We start from the raw sequence: 20,000 nt of genomic DNA, 5'->3' as shown, positions 1-20,000 counted from the left end.
GAATGTGCTCTTGGATTCAGAGTAATGGTTTTCTTAATTTCCCCCATTAAAATCTCTTCCTAATGACATGACGTCTGCTTCTGAAGAATTCCCAACACAAACACACAAAGGAATTATTCTGCACCCTGAATTCAACTAAATCTCACAATTCCCTCCTAACCCATGTTATAAACCCAAATGTTAGTCAACCCAGTAAACTCCGACATTGTGGAAAGATGTGGCAAAAAATCCCAACAAGGTTCAGTGCGTCAGTCAGGCGTCTCTACACCACAGCTGGAGGCTCAGACTGACATTTTCAGGAGGTTGAGATTCTCTCTGTCTCTTGCTTTATTTTCAACCAGCTTCTACCCTCCTTTCCCTGTACTTTTTCCACATCGATATTTCATTAACTTTTATGTGGCCAAACAGTGACACGGAATGCCAAAAGTGCAGAGAAATATTGCATCCACAACTGAATGTGAGGAAAAACAGGTCCCCCACTAGTCGCTATATTTTATAACAAATTCCCTTCTTATTTATTTATTTTTATTTTTTTTGTCCCAGAGGCCAGCTGTTTGGAGGGAGAAAAATGTCCTGCCAGGCTGCCAGCGACATCGATACAGCCCAGCTGGGAACCTGACATTTTTATAGCACCCTGCAAGTGCTGCTTTATAGAAAGTTAACTTTCAGCCCTGCAGACTTTAGTTATTCTGGAGCTATGAGGTTGTTATCTAGGGGTTTTTTTATTTTACAGTAAGTCTGCAGCGCTGCTGGAAGCTCTGTGAGGTTTCCAGGGAGGTGTCGTGGTCACAACAGAGGACAGCTATTCACCAGGCTTTCAGATGCAGCCGTCAACCAGGTTATTTTAGAGCACCTCATTCTTCCTTTTGCTGACAAGCATTTTGGGGATGATGATTTTGCTTTCCTGCCACCTGTCCACACTGCCAAATATGCCAAAAGCTGGCTCAATAGCTGTGGTGTTGCTGTAAATGTTTGTTCATTAAACTGGTCTGGTCCTGAAAATTAATTAAGACTTTTTCATCCCCATCACTGAATAATGTCTAAGGTTGTTTTTCTGTAGTGGGGTGTTGATATGTTTAGTGGTAAAGGGAAAAGCAAGAATAGCGGTTGACTTAGGTACATTTTTGGAGCTCCAACAGTTTTATTCTACATATGAACATGCAGATGGAAGCAAATGGAATGCATTGCTTTTGCCTGAAGTTATCATTTCAACAGTTGAACCAAAGAGTCTTCTGAATCACCGGTGATGTACTGAATTTAAGTCACTTCACATAAAAGCGGTCCTTTATTCTCAAAGAGAACACTTTTCTCTGAGTCGCAAAAATGAAAAATCTAAAGTTAAAGATATGGAGCAAAAAATAGTCTTGTCATGTGAATAATAATTAATTTTGGGGTATAAAAAAAAAGATTTTTAAAGCAGAAAGTAATAGAAAATATTAAGTTCCTTCTTGTTTATTTCCTTGTCGAGAAATTAGAACAACGGCAAATGTTGCTTGGACAGAACAAGGAGAAAACTCTGTAATTATTACCAGAGTTAATTTCCGACTCACTCACAGACAGTTTGATACAAGGTTGTTCTGGTTTGTAATTACATCCTTTCTTCTCCCCAGGGTCTTCAAATTCTGCTCCATTTAAAAAAAATCCAAAAAGCAAGTTTCATTAAAATTTTTAGATCAGCCGCCCCACCCCTTTAGGGCCCTGGGCACGACAAATCCCAGATGATGCTACACTTTTGGAAAACTGACTTAAGATTGGTTGATAATTGGAGAGGTGGCTGGAAAAAAATTGTCTCTCTACCACCTCAGGCTGATTTTGAGGGGAGGGGGAAAAAAATGCCAAAAAGCTGACTTTGCAAAGATTTAAAGCTGCATGTAAATCTTTCACTTTTGTCTCTCCTTTAATTAAACCTGATACGCCTGTTTGGAAGTCTCCTCATGCTTCCCTCTGTGGAAATGACAGTGGAATTAGATGGAAACAATATTTCGCCGGAGCCTCAGATTCCATGACACATGCAAAAAAAACCACAACGTGCATTTCTTCTCATTAAAATAAGAAGAAATGCAAACATGAGATAAATCCAATTACTTTTTCTTCTTTTTGTTGACTATATTCAAGACGAGACGAAGACAGAGGGGTGGAAAGATGCAGAGTATTTAAGCATGAACGGACTGATGTGTGTTGTGTCCTTACATGCATGAGTAAGGCTGTACAGTGCATGACTTCAATACCCTGCAGCTCCAGGAATGGCTACTAACACACTGACACAGTTATTAGACCAGACTAATTGGGTCTGGGATGATATGTGGGTGTGGGTGGGTGAGTGGGTGTGTAAGTCAGGATAGGATTGTAAATCTACAGTGTGCTACAGCAGATTTCTGTGGCTGTTTCATGTAGCGACAGCACACGTTTTGCTGTGATTTCAGCTCTGCGCCGTCTCAAATGTAGGTCAAATAAAACTTGATAGACGAAGATTACGGCATTCACCTGTGTGTATAAGTTTTCTGTCTCAGAGAAAAAAATTGTCGCAAAATACTGCAAGCATTTCTTGTCGCAAATTTACTAATGCCCTCCTTTCGAGGCGGCTCTAACAGATGTAAGTTTTTTTTGGGGGGAGCGGGGGGTGACGCTCTTTGGGAAAGATCATGCACTTATTACAGCTTGACCCAGTTTCATTCCTCACAGTTTCATAGGGCGATAGATAGAATGCAAAATAAGCACAAGTATACACACTCACACACGCGCGCGCGCACACACACACACACACTGAAAAGAAAAATCCCCACATCTGCACGGGCACGCATCCATGTTCTGTATTTTGACAAATCTGAAAAATAATCCAGCATGAAATTAAAGGAACACAGCTTCGTCGCTAATCCGGTCTACATCAGTCGGTCTGGGAGCGTTGATTTAATGACTAAATTAGAGCGGTGTGCCACCACACTGAGGCCTGTGATTAATCCCATTTTGTGTTAGCTGCAAGCAGGGGAGCAGAAATATTGGCCCTGTTGAAAATATCTGTGAATGTGTCTGTTTGGGTTTTTTATCTGTTTCTGTTTCCTAAACCATCTTGCAGTGTTTACTTATAATGACAGGAGTTGTGGGTGATGATCAGAGGCCAAAGATGAATCATAAAAAAAAAATAAAATAAAAAAATGGTGTAACAGAAACTGCTGAGCTTTAAATCTCAGAAGGGGAGAAAAGAGAGGCAATTAAACAGAGAAACACAAACTAAATGTGGGAATAGGAAGAAAACTTAGACATACACAGTTCCTTCCAAAGGTATTTCTATGTTAAACTTTTGTTTGTTTTTACAATTTGTCACATTGCAGCAAACTTCAATTTATTTTTTTTAGAAGTTCATGTGGCAACCCAAGACGATGTCAGAGACATAACAAAACTAATACTGTATTGTTTATCTTCTCATCTCGTGAGCAGGGTCTGTTTTCACACCCTAAACATACAGCGATTTTCTAATCATACTGCCCACTCAGAGAGCTTTTTGCACAACGGTTCCCGTTCACCCAACTGCAATTACAAACACCTACACATTTAAACACTGATCTGGAGATTTGTGGGTAATTTGGAGCTCAGTGTCTAGGTATTTTTGCTTGTTGCCATATTTTGTGTAATGAACAATCGGTACATTTACACAACTTTCATATCCATAAGTCAACCAGTGTTTTCTCATGACTTAGTAATAAGATTTTTTATTTTTTTTTATTTTTAATCTGAAGCAAGCATCCCACATTCCATTAACTTTTTAGCAACTGGACTCTCAAGGCAGAGAAGGAGCTTTACTGGAGAACTTTAGTATTAAATAAATCTCACAATTTACAGAAGATTATATGGAGAAATATCATGTCTGTTATTGATCAGTGTCTAAATATTACTCAAAGTGCAGCTAAATACCTTTCTTAATAATTCTGCTTATTTCTCCAAATTCAGGAAGAGGATTATTTTTAACGTCATCAACTAATGACAATTTTGGACCTTCAAAACACAACAGTCTTTATACTTCAATCAGGTGTTCTCTATTCCACTCATTGTGAGACTAATAGCACCAGTTGACTCGACCTTTGCTGAATTGGCTTAGTCACTTTAAAGGATGTGAATATTTATGCACTCACATATTTTGTGATAAACATTTTCATTTTGTTGTCATTACTTTGTAGAAATCCGTTTTTACTTTGACATTAAAGGATTTTTTTTTTTTTTTTGACATTCTTAAGTCAAAAAAGCTTAAATTTGTTAACCATGAATGATTTGGAAAAGCAATAAAAAGGGTAAAACATCCAAGGGACTGACTACTTTTTAGGTGCTGTATGTTGATCTGTATACTAACTGGTTTTATTTTTATTGATAAACATTTTGGGGTTAAAGGGTCCTGGTACTAACTAGGCCAGATCATGGCTAACTTATTCAGAGTCGTACCGCCATAAACAATTGCCTTATTGAGTCTTTTGAGACATTTTATCAACATGTATTTTTGAATAAATAGCTGTCCCTATACTGAAATAAGTCTTAACTGTGCTCACTGAGAAAAAAAAAATAGGAAAATTTCTTTCGATTGCATATTGTCTTCCCATGTCTGCTAAACTTAGGTTGCCATTACCTCACACGTAACTATTGCTGAAGCCAAAAAAACGAAAGAGGCGCTTTCCAGCAAATCCTCAACACTGATGAATGTTTTTAGCACAACTTCTTATGATTTGCATCGTGCAACGACATCTCTCATCAAATTCTGTCTTGCACAGCCCATTCCAATAGTACAGAGGCAGATTTTCAACATGAAATTGTGCACCTGCATTGTGCAACCGTGTAAGCATCTTGGAGAAAAGAAAGGGAAAGGAGAGATTTGTTTTTAGCTTTCATCGACTTTATGAGAGGAGATAAAAGACCTGTCACTCGACCGAGGCATCAAGCTGAGCCCAGAACTGGATCAGTGGCTTCACCGCGGGTCTTGCTGATCTGCACAACAGGCGCCGATTAACACATTGTTACATCCGATGCCAGCCTGATCCAGCACCGTGAAAGGTTGTTGTTTTCCCCCCCCCCGGCCCCTCAAGGCGCATACACGAGTTAAATAAAAAAAATTTAAACAAACAAAAGGACAGCCCCTGAAACACAAACACGGTCTCTCAATCTGTGTGTGGGAACAGATGAAACGACTGGAGAGGGACGGTAGGTGTGTAACTTCATGATGCCGCCTGTTTATCTGGTTGGAGGGGGGATAAAAACAGAAAAACTTCCTCTCACGCTCACACATTTCCATGGCATGACCCTCATTATAGTGCTGAAGATTCATGGCAGCAACAGACTGGTGTGCATCTGTGTGCATGTCTGCTTTGTCGGTGGCTTTGTGTTGCCTTGGAGAAAAATAATAAGTGATGCAGTAAATGAAAAAAGGAAATTGGGAAGAAGCAAAATCAGTGAAAGAAACATGTTTTTTGTGCTTGTACAGTGCATTTCTCTTCAGTTAGTTATAAGGTATCTTGTAAAACTATTCAGGGCCCCTTGTCATGTTTTTACAAATTAAGACCACAAACCCTCCTTTAATTCATCAGGATTAAATGTAATGGACTAACACATAAGTAGAGCAGAATTGCCAAGAGAAAATTAAATGAAGACAGGCTTTTTAAGGCTTTATACGTGTAAAAGTCTGAAAATAATAATGTTCACTTGATTTTGGCACCTTTAACTCACTATGTAAAATTCAATCAGCGAAGAGGCTGGAGAGATCTGCAGCCAATGAATCTGGGGATAGCGCGACTATTAGTCGCCCCCTCGCATAAATCTGGGAATTATAGAAAAGTGGCATGATGAAAATCACAATCGTGCCACAAAAAAAACTTTTCAAATAAAATCCCGTAAAATCAGCTGACACTGTGAACTGAGCACACCAGGATGTGATGCAATCTCAGCACAAAGCCAGCTGTTCTGTGAAGGCCTCTGAGAACATTTGGAAACAAACAGCATCCAAGAGACCTAGCAGGCAGATAAGATAACGTTATGGCTGTTATTTGATGTAGAAAATAACAACCCAGGTTTTCATAATCTGAAAGAGCAATGTTCAGTCGAAAATGGTAAAGGGTATAGTGCAACTTCAGACGTGGCTGGGAGAGACGGTACGGCGGGTAAAGAAATCTGTAAAACAAAAACATTTTGAAGTAAATCTATTTTTGACTTTTATTTGTTTTATTTTAATCTGAAAAAGTGGAATATTGTGTACTCTGAATACTTTTAACTTGACGATTTAATAGAAAAAAAAAAAAAAAAAAGACCAGTATTGTTTTGGACCAATGCATGCATTTATTTGATAGTGTCCCAGTCAAAGTGTAGTTATGTACATTTTTGAGAATCTGCGGCACTGTCACAGCTTCGGTGTGTATGTGCAACGAAGCTAAAAAGATTCCCCAAAAGACCTGCAGCTCTTACAGCAGTAAACAAGTCATACAAGATGATGTCATGTACTGCTTTCCTTCAACCCAACAATAACTTGTGCTGCTCTGCATTAGTCTGTTACGTAAAATCCAAATGAAATACAAGTAAGTATATGAAATAGGTTAAAACAGGTTTGAACTGTACGAAACAGCTTGTTAAGTGTGGGAGCAACAGAAAAAATCCCCAAAAACACAGAACTCTTCAGCTCCTACAAAATGCCCACGCACACTGGCGCAAGAGCGCAGGAGAATGCAAAACAAGCTACAGTAGCCCACAGACGCACGACTGGCATTTTAAAAAGGACAGGGATGGAGTTAGATACAGAAAAACAAGGCAAAAAAAAAAGATGAAAGTATAGAAAATAAATGAATAATTTGGAGAATTTTTATTCATTCATCTACTTTTTGTGGTCATGTGCATGGAAACGAGGAATCCCCCGAAGCTTCTATCTGCCCGTCAGCAGATAGAAGCTTCAGTAATTCAGTTTCTCATCCATTCACTTTTCTCCACAACCTCCACATGCCCTCGTCCTCCGATGTGGATTTTCTGCAGCCTCCTCCAAATTCCACTCGGGTTATTTTCACTTTGGGAAATATTTATTCCGGAGATGTTTATTCACGACCAAGGTTCTGAGAGGGAGATAAGAAGCCAAGTGCTGAGCTGGCCTCCAGGGCTCCAAAGTCACAAGCACACACACACCACGGCGCATGTAGATACACACACACACGGGCTTGTTTGCATGCATTTACGCGTAACAACACTCGCCGAACTGCTTTTGGTTGCAGATCACGTACAAACTCAAGACGGCTTGTCCGTTTAAAGTCCCTCAGTGTTGTCAAATTGAGATAGAGAGGCTGCATTCTATTTCTCAAGGAGAAACAACAACAACAACAAACATTTTGGGGAGGGATTTTAGTACCCAAACATGGCTGACCTTCATCTGTCACCGGTATTTATCATGATGTCAAGAGAGACACGCACATGCACACCATCAGAGGTGGTGTGCCTCCTCCAAATCCTCTTCCTACATGCAGTCGTGTGGTCTACACACACATGGAAAATTGCTTGAGGGGAGAGAAAGATGGATGTGCGTGAAGTGAGCAGCAGACAGTAAGGGTGGTGGGTTTTTTTTGGGGGGGGGGCGGTTCTCTTTCAACATGATTTCGTTTCTTCGTCTTCTCCCTGGCTGACTCTCACTCGCTTTTACATTCTTCCAGGATTCCCTGAACACCCACATGCTAAACTAAGATCTGATACCACTTTAAAACTCACAACTTCCATAAAATGTGAGGGGAAACAAAAACAAAAAATCAGAGCTCAGCCTCACATCTTCACTCGGACATTCAATGTTGCAATATTATTGACACCCCTTTTTCAGGTTTTGTTTTTTTTTAAACACACAACACACAATTTTACTATATTGGGATATTGTGTGATGGACCAACACAAAGTCAGAACTTGGACACTAAAATTTAAATGATAGTTTTTAAAAAATAAATGAGTTAGGATTTAGAGTCGGTTGCATTTTAAGTTGCATTTTAGCTATTTCCTTTATCCCTAAATAAAATTAAATTCCGCAAAATGTGTTTAGAAGTAATCAAATTAGTAAATAAGTTCCACTTTTGTGTAATTTCATCTCAGTATAAATGTAGCTGTTCTGGGTAAGCCTCATGGGTTTATCACCGACACACCTACACATTTAATGTTTTTTTTTCTTTATTTTCATGACTGCATACATTTTAAATTCTCACCAAAAGCATCAAAACTTTCCATAAACACATATGGAATCATGTAATAAGTGTGAAATATCTCTTTGCTGCAAAATTATTTATCTTGTCACACATATTTTCTGTCTTGCTATCTGTCAAGAAGAATATAGAGAGTAGTATGTGTAGTAATATATAAAGAAAAAACATTTTAAAGGTGTCTATAAAACGTTAGACATTTTATAGATAGATAAATTAGTCCTAATGCACTTCTTTGGTGTTTAGAAAATTCTTTAAAATCTATTTCCTTTTAAAAGCATTTCCAATTAAAGTTTTATGCATTTTTCCAGATCTGGCCAGCTCTTGGCATTTATATGAGGAAATTTAATGTGGCCATAAAAACTATTTAGATCTCTACCACCACCTGCTGTACGCTTGGTGCAGGTGCAACATGTTTTGGAAAATATCAGGGTGCAGAGGTGAGAATAATTATAGCCAGCTGGTATTATTTAGGACACAATGTTTTGACGTGAGTAATGAAAATAGCTGATACATGAGCGAGCGAGTGGGTTCACCTTAAAGTCTTTGACCGTAAGCTGTAAACGCCTTACACACGAAGCACGGGCTTTACTAACGCAGCAGAAAGAAACCCCCGGTTGAGTCTTTGGGACTGAGCCTAACAGCGCCACTAGGTGGGGAGGCGGGACAGGAAAACAAGGAAGAATGGCGCCTTCTCCAAAATGCAAGAAGAACGTGATGTGTTTTGATGCACGGTATGAAGCACACAGCCTCGGTTCCTTGCGTCATGTGATATGGGCTGAATGACAGCCAGCAATAGTTCTCTTTAGCAGAGGAGGAACCGTATCTCAATCAACGTGCGCGGCCAGGGTCCCCTTTATCTCCCCACGGCAGGGAGGCGTATCCTTTCCCCCTCTGCGCTCCCCTTCACATACCACTCACACTCTGTCTGCCTCCCTCTCTCTTTCTCTCTCTCCCTCTCTCTCTTGGCTGAAGCTAAACCACAACCTGCTCCCGACGACGCCCTATCGCCCATGAGATTCCCGAGTCCACCGCGCGCCTGTTTCGCACGAGACGAAGCCGTCGGGTTCTCATTATAACGTCAGGCTGCGCGCGCGAGCTGCCTGCCGCGTCACCTCGGCTATAAGAGGAAAAAAATAAAGAAGGAGGAGGAGGAGAGAGAGAGGGGGGGTGTTTGGTCATTCTGAATCCAGAAATAAATAAAAACAAAACAAACAAAAAAAACCCAGCGAGTTTGGAAGACGTCCGCAGCGGGAAGGAAAAGGGATCTGCAACTGAGTAAGTCCAGATTTTTTTTTTTTTACTCTTTTTTTTTTTTCCTGTGGGTGACCTGTTTTCGGTAGCTTGTGCGGCAGCATCAGTGGGTTGGGACAGACTTGGATGACAGCGGTGGAAGGTGGATGGAAGGCTGAAAATACAAAACATATTTGCGGTGTGTGTGTGTGTGTGTGTGGCCTTCTTGGGCCATGTAAACATCTTGGACGCCGCTGAACACATTCAAGGTCTATCCCAAGAGAGGCTGCATCCTTCTGGGATAAATAATTCCAAAATTCAGAAGCAGATTCAAGGAGGATTTATGTCATATTCCACCGTGTTTTGCTCCATGTCTTGGAAGCACAGACGGCACGACAGGTGTAACGGAAAGGCATGTTTACGCGAACGCCTATGATGATCCATCATGTTATATCGATCCACTTGTGCGAGAAAAGAGGAGTGTTTCTGGGTGTCTCTGTTAGTAAATGTTCCCGTGGCGCCAGCCAGCCGTGTACGGCCGTCACGGCGCGGAGGAGAGAGGCTGACTGGTTGCAGACTGTGGATGGAAGAGTGCGGAGAAGCGAGGAGGCAGGGGGAGAAACGGGATATCTCTGTGCGTGTGTTGTGTTGTGATGTGATGCGAGCAGTCCGCGCTCCAACATGGCGCGCTCCCACATGAGCTGATAAAACGTTGGTCATTACATACTCCTGTCCGGAATTTCCACTCTCCAGCGGAACAGGGAGTTATGATGCTGAGCATCTTCAACGCGCTCAGGTTGCCTCCGCCATCCTGCTCCGAACGGCACGTAGACTCGTGCCTGTGTCTTTTCCTGTCACCGAACAGAACATTGTCACTCCCATTAATTTTACTCTGTTCTTGTCAAGCTGTGTTTGATCCCAGCAGGTAGAAGCCAAACCAGACAAAGCAGATTTTTTCCTTTGGTCCTTACCTATTGTCTCTCCCCCTGAAGTTCTCTATGTTGTGAACTAACTCTTTGTTGACAAGTACGTTGTCTGTACACACAACACACCCAGAACATTTCTAGGTCCTGGACATGCCTTATAATACTTCATGTCCTGCAAAATACATAAATGCTTGTTTGCCTTCTAATAATGCAAGAAAGATGTCAACTTCACTTTGCAGTAAAAGCCCTTTCCCATATGTTACTATCACACCAGGTTAACTTGCATGTCTACTGTAGTGTAACTATAGTACAGTCAGATAAGTCAAAACCCTTCTGTGGACCTCAGATTTCAAGGTTTGATATTGATCCTCAATTGAATCTAGGCCTGAATGTTTATATGTAGGCCTATCCAGGACATACCCCGCCTCTCACCCGTTGACTGCTGGAGATAGGGACCAGCCCCCCTTGCAAACCCACAAGGATAAGTGTGTTAGATAATGGAATGATGGATGGATGGATGGATGTTTACACATGAATATACTTTCGTCTAAACTATTCCATTGTCTTTCTGGTTGTATGTTCATAGTTGTCATTGTCAAGCTGGTAAACATAAATAAATAAATATGTTCTGGAATAAAACATAAAACATGTTTTATTCCAGAAATACCCGGAAAATACGTTTCATCCATCTTCCTGTTAAAGATGACTGGCTTACTTGTCCATGCTAAAGATGCGCTGTACCATAGCATGATGTTGCCACCACCAAGTGTCAGCGTGGGAATGATTTGGTTAGATTAATGTGCAACGTTTTACATATTGGCCAGAAAGTTATATTTTGCTCTTATCTGAACACAACACCTTCTTCCTCATGTTTGCGGTGCCCCGTACAAACTTTAAACACTTCCTATGGCTTTGCTCCTACAGTGGCCTTCTTCTTGCCACTCTAACGAAAAGGAAAGAATGGTTGAATAACTATGTTGTTGTCATGTTGACAGATTCTCCCACCTGAGCCATGGATTTCCGTTAGCCCTCCAGAGTTTTCACAGGTCTCTTGGCTGCTTCTCTAAGTAAAGCTCTCATTGTCAAGTTTTTGGTTTAGGTGGAGATTTAGTTGTAGATTTGCAGTTGTGCCATAGCCTTTCAAAGCTTGAGAAATTATTTTATATCCCTACGTTAAACTTTCCTACACATTTATAGCTTACCTGTGTGCTGTGTTTCTGTGCTGTTTTAGGGCAATCTTACCAAGCAGAGTAACTACACTAGGCCTGTTCCTGCTCCTGTTTGTTGTCTGTTGTGTCATTTTATTGTATGAGCCAGACACGTTAGGTCCCCTAAAATGCCTCGGCCAGTCTGCGCTTTGGGGGGAGCTCTATTTCCGGTGGGGGCTGCTCTGTGTTTTGTCAGCAACTCACTGTAGGGCTGACAGCACTTGTCTTGTTCACCCAGTCATCATCTGGCGTCACGACTATGGGCAGTCACATTTCTGTCTCCGTGTGCCTCCATGTGCAGCTTTGTGAGTGAGTTTTAGGCAGTAGGCAGCAAAGTTGAACAAATAAGGCAAGCATGTATGGCTTGTGTGTGTTTTTGTGTGCTGATGGCTGCCTCCTGACCTAGCAGGCATGGTAATTGAATGACTCTGTTTCCATCAATTTAGATTTGGGGAAATGGGCTGGTAACCGGAAGGTCACTCGCTCATATTTATGGGCTGTCAGAGGGGGGGGGGGAAGGTGTAAGAATGAGTTAGGTCTAAACTAAAGAGCTTAGGTGAACAATTTCTCTGTAAACTTTGAGGTTACTGCCACTGTTTTCAGTTTGATTAATTATGTTTTCAGCACTCAAGCGTCTTAATTTTAGTTGAAGAAATGTCTTCATTCTTCTGTGTGATAGAAATTCTTTTTACCTACAATTTAAGTGTCAATGTTTTGGTCTACCAGCTCCGTTCTACATTCCCACCATTTATATAGCTAATTTTAGCAGAACTTGGTTGTTTTTAGCTAAAATGTAAACCAATACTTTACCTCTGTAAATCTGCACCTGGATGAATAAAGTGATCAGGGCACTTCAAGTAGCCTTTTGACTCCCCTCACTGTTATTTGTCTGTAAAACTACTCGTGGAGTATTATGCTCAGATGCGATAACTCAACACCTTCTCCACCACTGTTTGTTCAGCGTCATTTCAACTCAACATACACTCACCTGGCATTTTATTAGATAGCTATTTAGTGGCTCTTTAAAGCAAAATGGCTTATCAACTTGTTACTTGGAAGCAAACATGGTAAGATGGAAGGAGGATTTAAATAATTGAATGCAGTGTGGTTATTAATGCTTCATAAGCCATTCTGCCTACTATATAAACACATACGGTAGAAACTTTCTTTGGTTTACAAAGAAGGTTCCAAAAATGAGAAATATCTTGTGTGAAGATGCTTTGTTGATGTCGGAGATTATTTTCAAACTGGTTTGAGATGGTAGAGTAAAATCAAAATAGAATAGGAGCCATGTTGAACCTTGAAACCGGTGGGCTACAGCAGCAGATGACCACACTGGGTAACTCCTTTAAGCTGAAAACAGGAAACTGGGGATACAACTCACACAAGCCTAACAATACCAGGACGGAAAAACGTTGCCTGGTCTGATGAATCTCAATTCTGAAGTACGGTATGGAGCCATACTTGCCACCAAGTGAAGTACATGAGTATTGCTACTCCTCATTTCCATTATTTTATGGTCACAATGTACCCAATTTCTGATGGAATGATGTACCATGTCACAAAGGTAAAATCTTCTCATTTTGGTGTCTTGTACACAGCCATATGTTCATTGTTAATCCAATGTTTTTCAGAGTCATGGGAGTTTCATCCAATAGAGTGATGCTTTCATTTCAATGTTCAAACATCTTGCTAAATATATTCCAAGAACAAAGGAAAATCTGAACGTAAAATGAAGTTAACTTTGTATCATCAAGGTGCCCCCAATTGCCCCCTTAAAAGTGGCATTTAACCAGTTGGGTTGATTGTGCATGGTATTAGCCGCTGGGATGTAGCCATCCCAGCAGCTATGGAGTACAGAGGACCACCCACAGACCCAGTTGGCTCCTCTTACTGACCCTGCTGTCAACAATGCAGCAGTTCTAAAACTAATTCAGCAGACTGAAAGTGTAAAAAAATGGCAAGCATGAGAAAGACCTTAAAGTTTTCTGCGGAACAATAGTCCTCATTCAGCATTCAAAGTTATAAAGAGCAACATTGGGCTCAGATTGTAGAGGTGTCAGATATTAATAGATAATGCACTGCTCTCCACCTTGCCCTCTCTTCCTCCATGTAATTTTACTCACTTCTTAATAATCTGCTTCCTCATTTTCTCCTGGATAGTCACTTTTTCTCACCCTCTCTTTAACTAGTCTCCCTCCCCTCACCCTTTCCCTGCGTGCTGCATTGTCATGACGGCTAAGGCAGGAGGGGATTTGTTTTTTTATTTTCACTCGCTTCCCAACAGATCATCTGTCTACTCATTTACTGTCATTTTAAGCCACTAAGTCGCTTTAATCTCGGAGGGAAACATCCTCAGCCGAGTGTGTTTGTGCACGTTGTGCTAATGCGTGTGTGTTCGGGAGAAAGAGAGACTCTTGTGTCCGCCGGTCAAACCACGCGCACACCCACATTCTCATATGACGATCAGCATAGTTGTTACAAAAATTATTTCAAAAGGACTATTGATATGTGGCAAACGGGGTACAAACATATTTTTATTTGCCGTTGGAAAGAAGACTGTGAACAAATATTAAATCTCTTGTGAATGTGATAGTTCTTTTTCTTTGTAATTGTTTTTGTTAAATCCCAGAAGAGGTTGGCTGGGGCGATATGAGACAAACAAACTCTCCATAAACAATTGCTAGCTGTTCTTAGAGTTTTAAGTGGGAATTGGGAGGTTGCCATAAGGGAAGGTACATATTAGGCTTAATGGTTCCTGCGTTAACATTGAAATGAGATGCTGCTCCAGTAATGCAACTCCATTGTGTTACGGATGTATAAAAGATGCTGACTGACCTGAGAGGCAGAGAGCAAGTATTAGGATGCAGGAGACGGCGTACTATGAAAATTGGTTGTCTGTGAGGATAAAAGCTCCGATGTCAGCAGGTCATGTTGGTTCTAAAGCTTTTTCAATGGTTGTTGCATTGAGACGATGGTGCAAGTCAATAATTAAAACCCATTATCCTGTTCCTTACTCATTAACAACCTCTGCTACCCTTGTATCCTGAGATGACGGTTGACTTTTTGTCTTTCTTTTTGTTTTTTTTGATGGACTTGCAGATGTTGATCATTGCTTGATAGTTGTGAGGTGAAATAATATGACCAAGAGGCATGCTGATTATGACAAGCTACTGGATTGTAGCTACTGCCGCCATGGAGCAGTCTGGCAGAATTGAGGCTGCGATTTTGCACTATCAGCCCTTAAAACCAACACCTGCCAGCGAGGCAGATGAAGTGTCTTTCCCAGGGACACAAATGACAAAGTCAGGCGGACCGGGAAACCAAGCGGCAATCCACCGATTGCAGGGCGAACTCCTACTGCTGTCACCACCAAATTCTTCTATGAGATTGTTTCTGACAATTTCCTGCAAGAACTAGACTTATCTAATCTTTTGCCCCAATTCTGATTTTATTTTTAAGAACTATACCGTTTGCATTTTGTAGTCTTTGTTTAATCAAAGCATATACCTGTAACCCAGGATTGTCCGAAGTGCCCCGCAATCATTTTTAGCCCTTGTTGTGGTATTTGGTGGGTCCCTGGTTGCAATTCAAGAATGAGACAAATTTGTTTGGCTGAAAACTCTTTTGTTTTGGGCAAGGATTTCACTGACAGATCTAAAATCGTGTTAAAATAGAAAATGTCAAGTACAACCCAAGATATTCATCTTTTATTAAGCCGAAACTTCCAACAACTATTTCACAGGACTCGACGCTTCCAACAATTTTCAATGAGCATGCAAGATCCTGTTTGTGGTTAGCTCTCTGAAGATCTTATCTACAAAAATCACACTAACTTATTACGTTGAATGAAAGATTTGGAGACCAGTCAGCTGTTTTTGCCACTCACAAAAATGATTTCTGGTGAAATTAAAGCTAAATGAAAGGATTTTGATTTATTTTTATTTTTTTAAAGAAATCTGAATTTTACTAAACTCAACGAAAGGTTGCGTCATAGAACTTGTCACTAGATGTCTTCACAGACTGAAAACAGTAGTTTATAGTTTGGTTATAAGATGAACAACAAAAGACGTGCAATATTTTGCCATTTTACCTTCTGGTCACTGGTAGACCGATTTCAACCACTGACCTCTGAATGGTGCATTCACTTGTATCAGGTTGTCTCATAATTATGTACACCTGGTTCAAATTTGTTACGCATCCATATCATCCAAAATATTTCCACTATTAACAATATCATTATGCAGCCCACTCCCTACTCCACAATGACATAAATCTACACAATGGCGTAGCTCAGAGACAAAGCTTCGCTTTATTCTGTAGAGATAAATCTAAGAAAGAGCCATTCCTTAAATGCGAAGGGCCCGTTTGCACTGATTTGTAACAACATAAGCATGGGCCAAAGGGGAGTGAACAAGTCAGACCTTTAATCACATGTTAAAAAGAGCCATGTTGAATTTTTTTCTACGTTGCCGGAGTGATGAGTGTAGCCTCAGCAATAAATCTCTGAATAGGTCACAAGTTGAGTGCTTTTTAAGTTAACGCTGGAGAAAAGTGGAGCTTAGAAATGTTCTGTATATTTTTGAAAACTGGTTTCAAAATCTTACAAGGTGTCAATGTTGTCTTACCTGTGATACTACATAAATCCCAAGAGCAATGGGAAGCTAAGAGCTAGAGTCTAACAGTGGTTTTAGTAGATTTTAAAAATCTTGTAAAACTGATAATATTCCTATATATGCAATACAACTCAATATTAGCAGATACTAACCTAAGCAGTTTTACAATTCAAGTAATTGATTTCCTTCACTTGAACAACATTCACATTTTACAGTAAAGGTATGCTGGGTGAGGCTAACGGCTTTATCCCACTGCTAGTTGTGACTCAACAGTTCACTCTAAGTGCAGGTATTCTTTTATGCAATGGAATTGAAAATGTGAGCAGTACATATATAGCCTGGGCTGTTCCAGTGAAGTTCCAGTGGAACAGTGAAGTCTGGATTTGACGTTGTTTTCGCTGGTTGAGGTTATGTTTGTTCAGCTCTGCAGAGGTTTCGGGCGGCGGGTTGTGGGCTGCTGGCTTTGGGATGGCACGTTGGTTGTCCGTGCCGTCAGTGCCCCCTGCACTGCTGCATGTTATGTCCATGACTGTGAATGTGAGAGGCAACTTCCTGGTATGAGTATTGTGGTGATATCAGCCTCCTATCCCCTCTGTGACACTCATTACCGGCTTTCTGCAGGCAGCTTTTTCCTCCAATTCTGTACACACTTAAGCACACACACATGCAAGACACATGCATAGCAGACACATTTTGTTGTTCATATCTTGTTATTGTTTTCCTATCTTTATTTTTTCTTGTTGGTATTTTCTGTATCAAGTAATGAAAGTCAGGGGAATGCCGGCCTTCTCCCTCTTGTAGAAGGCAGCCCGACCCACCACAATGTTTACCTAAACTTTAAGTACAGGTCATAAAAAAGAAGATGGTACGTCTCTGTGTTTTACCAAGTCTTTTAGTTGTTTGAAAATTATCCTAATCTAACACTGAAGCGATTTGGCAGCGAGAACAGCGCTGCCAAATCCACATTTATCTTGTGATAAATGTAGATGTATTTTATCTAAAAATATTACCCCACTGACTGCATTTTCAGTTTGAGTCGCTCAGAACTCTGAGGATATTGTGTGTGTTTTTTTATACACCCAATAAAATGTGACATTCATCTACTAATTTGACAAAACTTGATTTGAAATCATCAGCGCATTGGTCTACATCAGTTTTAACCCAATTAAGTCAAAAGCTGACAACATTTAGGTATAGTTGGGGGGGTCTTATGTTGCAGTTATTCCTGGAATTTTGATTGCAAGAAAGACAACAATAACCTAGTCAGAGAGAGTAAAATGAGAGTTCTTCTTGTCTTAACCAATTGCGTAGAAGAGACGAACTCTTCATGGCGTGTCTTTTGATTTCCCAAGAAATTAGTAGAGGTCATATTGATGCAACAAAATACCAGGCGCTGTTTTGCAAAATGGAGTTGGCAAAGTAAGACGTTAAAAGTGCTTTTTGGTCGTCTTGATCCCACCACCCCTCGTCACAACTCCACCCTGCATTTCCCAATCAGCGCGTGGTTTCCCATTTGTCCTCACGACGGGCATGTTAAACAGTGCTTCATTTGTGCTTTCGACATGGATGTCGCACAGCGCTGTCCTCCTCTGACTGCCGCAATGGCAGAGCTGTTATTTACTGCTGACCCAAAAGAAGGGAACTAGTTTTAACCTGTGACCCTGGAAGACTTAACATGTGACCTCAGCAGACTTCCTTTGGCACCGCAGTGTTTACGTTTGGCACAGTTTGTGTTGTGCCTCAGAGAGGAGGCTGCCGGGTGTGCATGTGTGGTGGTGACGAGGTCACGGTGTGGGTATTTGGCCTGAGACAAGAGCTTGGTTGGAGGGGGGGGGAAAAGACACAGATATTGTTGTGTGTGTCCTCTTGTGGCCTGAAGGAAGGAAGTCGACGACGTGAACAGCAGTGAGGAGAAAGAAGGGCCACTTCAATAATGAGAGTGTGAAGTGATTTGAGATTAGCTTCCTCTCTCAGAGTACCTGATATTTTTTTTAATCCAGGCCTGGATTATTAAACTAATCAGTCAGACTTTAAAAGAAATATCTGTCCTGAAAAAAATTCTGTCTGTGTGTGTGTGTGTATATATATATATATATACTTATTTATTTATTTTTAAAGCTGCTCCTTTATCAGACTGGTTTTGAGACCGAGTCTGTTAAAAGGTTCTTGCTGCTATGAGTTTGCACGCAAATAAGGGCCTCTTTGCTGCTTAGATAGAACAAATGAGTTTATGGAAACCGTTTATAGGTGTTTGTGTTCCAACATATCATAAGTGGGATCATTAAAAGTTGTTTTCTAGTTCATCAGTAGCCATGTTTTCTGTGAAAGGGAGCCGCTCCATGAGAACAGCTGAACTATATTGTCAATTTTAATTGGTTAGTAATGGTGTAATTGATTATTAAAGTAGATTAAAGTCATAAAAATATGTAGCTCAGTTCAGCTTGATGTAAGATGGAGTTATTCCTGCCTGTTATAATTTAATGGCTATTATGCAATTGTTTTGGTTTAAGGTTTTCATGAAAATACTTCTTACCATTAGACATAGATACTGTTCCTTTCAGGTTTCTAATACAAACTCATTCTTGTTTATTAGAGCCTGAAAGTAATTTCAAAGTATTTGATACCCGACTAAGGACTGCGAATGGTTTACTCCTTACATGTGCAAATACCAACAGCAGAGTCAGCAGGTCCTTCATTTCAAATGCCCTACTTACACCAAAAGTACAGGAGTCAAATTAAAAAAAGACTGTGAAAGTGTTGTCCAGGCAAATGAGAAATGGATCTTTGTCAGAAGATCCATTTCTGGCTATCTTGTATGTAAGCATGACTGCTTACATACAATTGGATTACAGGAATTTTGGCAAAATTTTGTTTTCTGTCCTCTGAATATCCAATAATTCTGACAACGTAGGTAACAAATCTGGCCTGTAAAGTTTCCAAACCATCAGCACATATTAAAAGTACTCTGCTCCTCCACAATCAGCTTCAGTATTACCGGGGAGCCAAAAACATTATTAATACTCTTCATCAACCTGTCAGCAACTTGATATTGTTTCAAGTCAGTGATTCTTTATTGAAAGCGTTCACCCTTTAGAGTGCTATTATGCAGTTATTTAAACCTACAGCATCCACGTTTGAACACATCAAGGAGCACAAAATCCATTATTATTATTATTATTATTATTATTATTAGTATTTTACACGTAAGGCTAGAATATTCCCTGGATCCCTCGATCAGGCTGAACATATGCATGTGACTTTGTTTGTAGAAGTGGTTGTAAAATAGATATTAAATCAGCTCAGGCATTTTAAAGTAAGGCGTTTAGTCACTGATGACCAACAGATGCCGGGAAACAACATAAATAAGTCTAAAAGGAATCTGTGATTAAGACGACTGCTGTAATGTGTCACTAAAGATAATTATGTGTGAAACGGAGGCAGATGTCCGACAATGTGCGTGGTCTTATGTTGGTATGCCATGTTCTTGCTGACCTTTATCTAGTGTGAGAGTACCCGGGTTCAAATCCCGGACGAGCCCTCATTTGTCACGCCCCCTCATAGGCAATGACAAAAATGGGAGACAGACGAGCGGATCCAAATAAACAATTTATTTGTTTCCAAAAAAAGTATGCGCTTAGAGGACTGTTCACCCAGTCCGAGAGAAGTGTGGAGCAGTGCTGCCTGTTCCGGTCAGGTCCGGAGGCCAACCAAGCAGGGCAGGTGACTGACTAGATGCCAGTATTTATTAGCCACCAGGTGCGTTCAATCAACAGTCCATCCACCTGCTTCCTGAAAGAACAAAAAACAAATAGTGGACTAGACTAGAGACCC

The 20,000-nt window shown here is 40.5% G+C and overlaps 1 protein-coding gene across 1 annotated transcript in view; it reads left to right on the top strand.

The window, feature by feature from the left end:
* The first annotated feature begins 9,080 nt into the window (after nt 1-9,080).
* The window catches only part of palm1b (paralemmin 1b), a 28,305-nt gene continuing 17,385 nt past the window's right edge, over nt 9,081-20,000 (top strand). Inside the window, exon 1 of the mRNA XM_044142195.1 lies at nt 9,081-9,464. The gene's annotated coding sequence lies outside the window, so the exon portion shown is untranslated. The remainder of the gene's footprint in view (nt 9,465-20,000) is intronic.

Source organism: Gambusia affinis, linkage group LG16 (assembly GCF_019740435.1).
Source record: "Gambusia affinis linkage group LG16, SWU_Gaff_1.0, whole genome shotgun sequence".
Classification (NCBI taxonomy): Eukaryota; Metazoa; Chordata; class Actinopteri; order Cyprinodontiformes; family Poeciliidae; genus Gambusia; species Gambusia affinis.
This window is presented reverse-complemented; position numbering and strand designations above follow the sequence as displayed.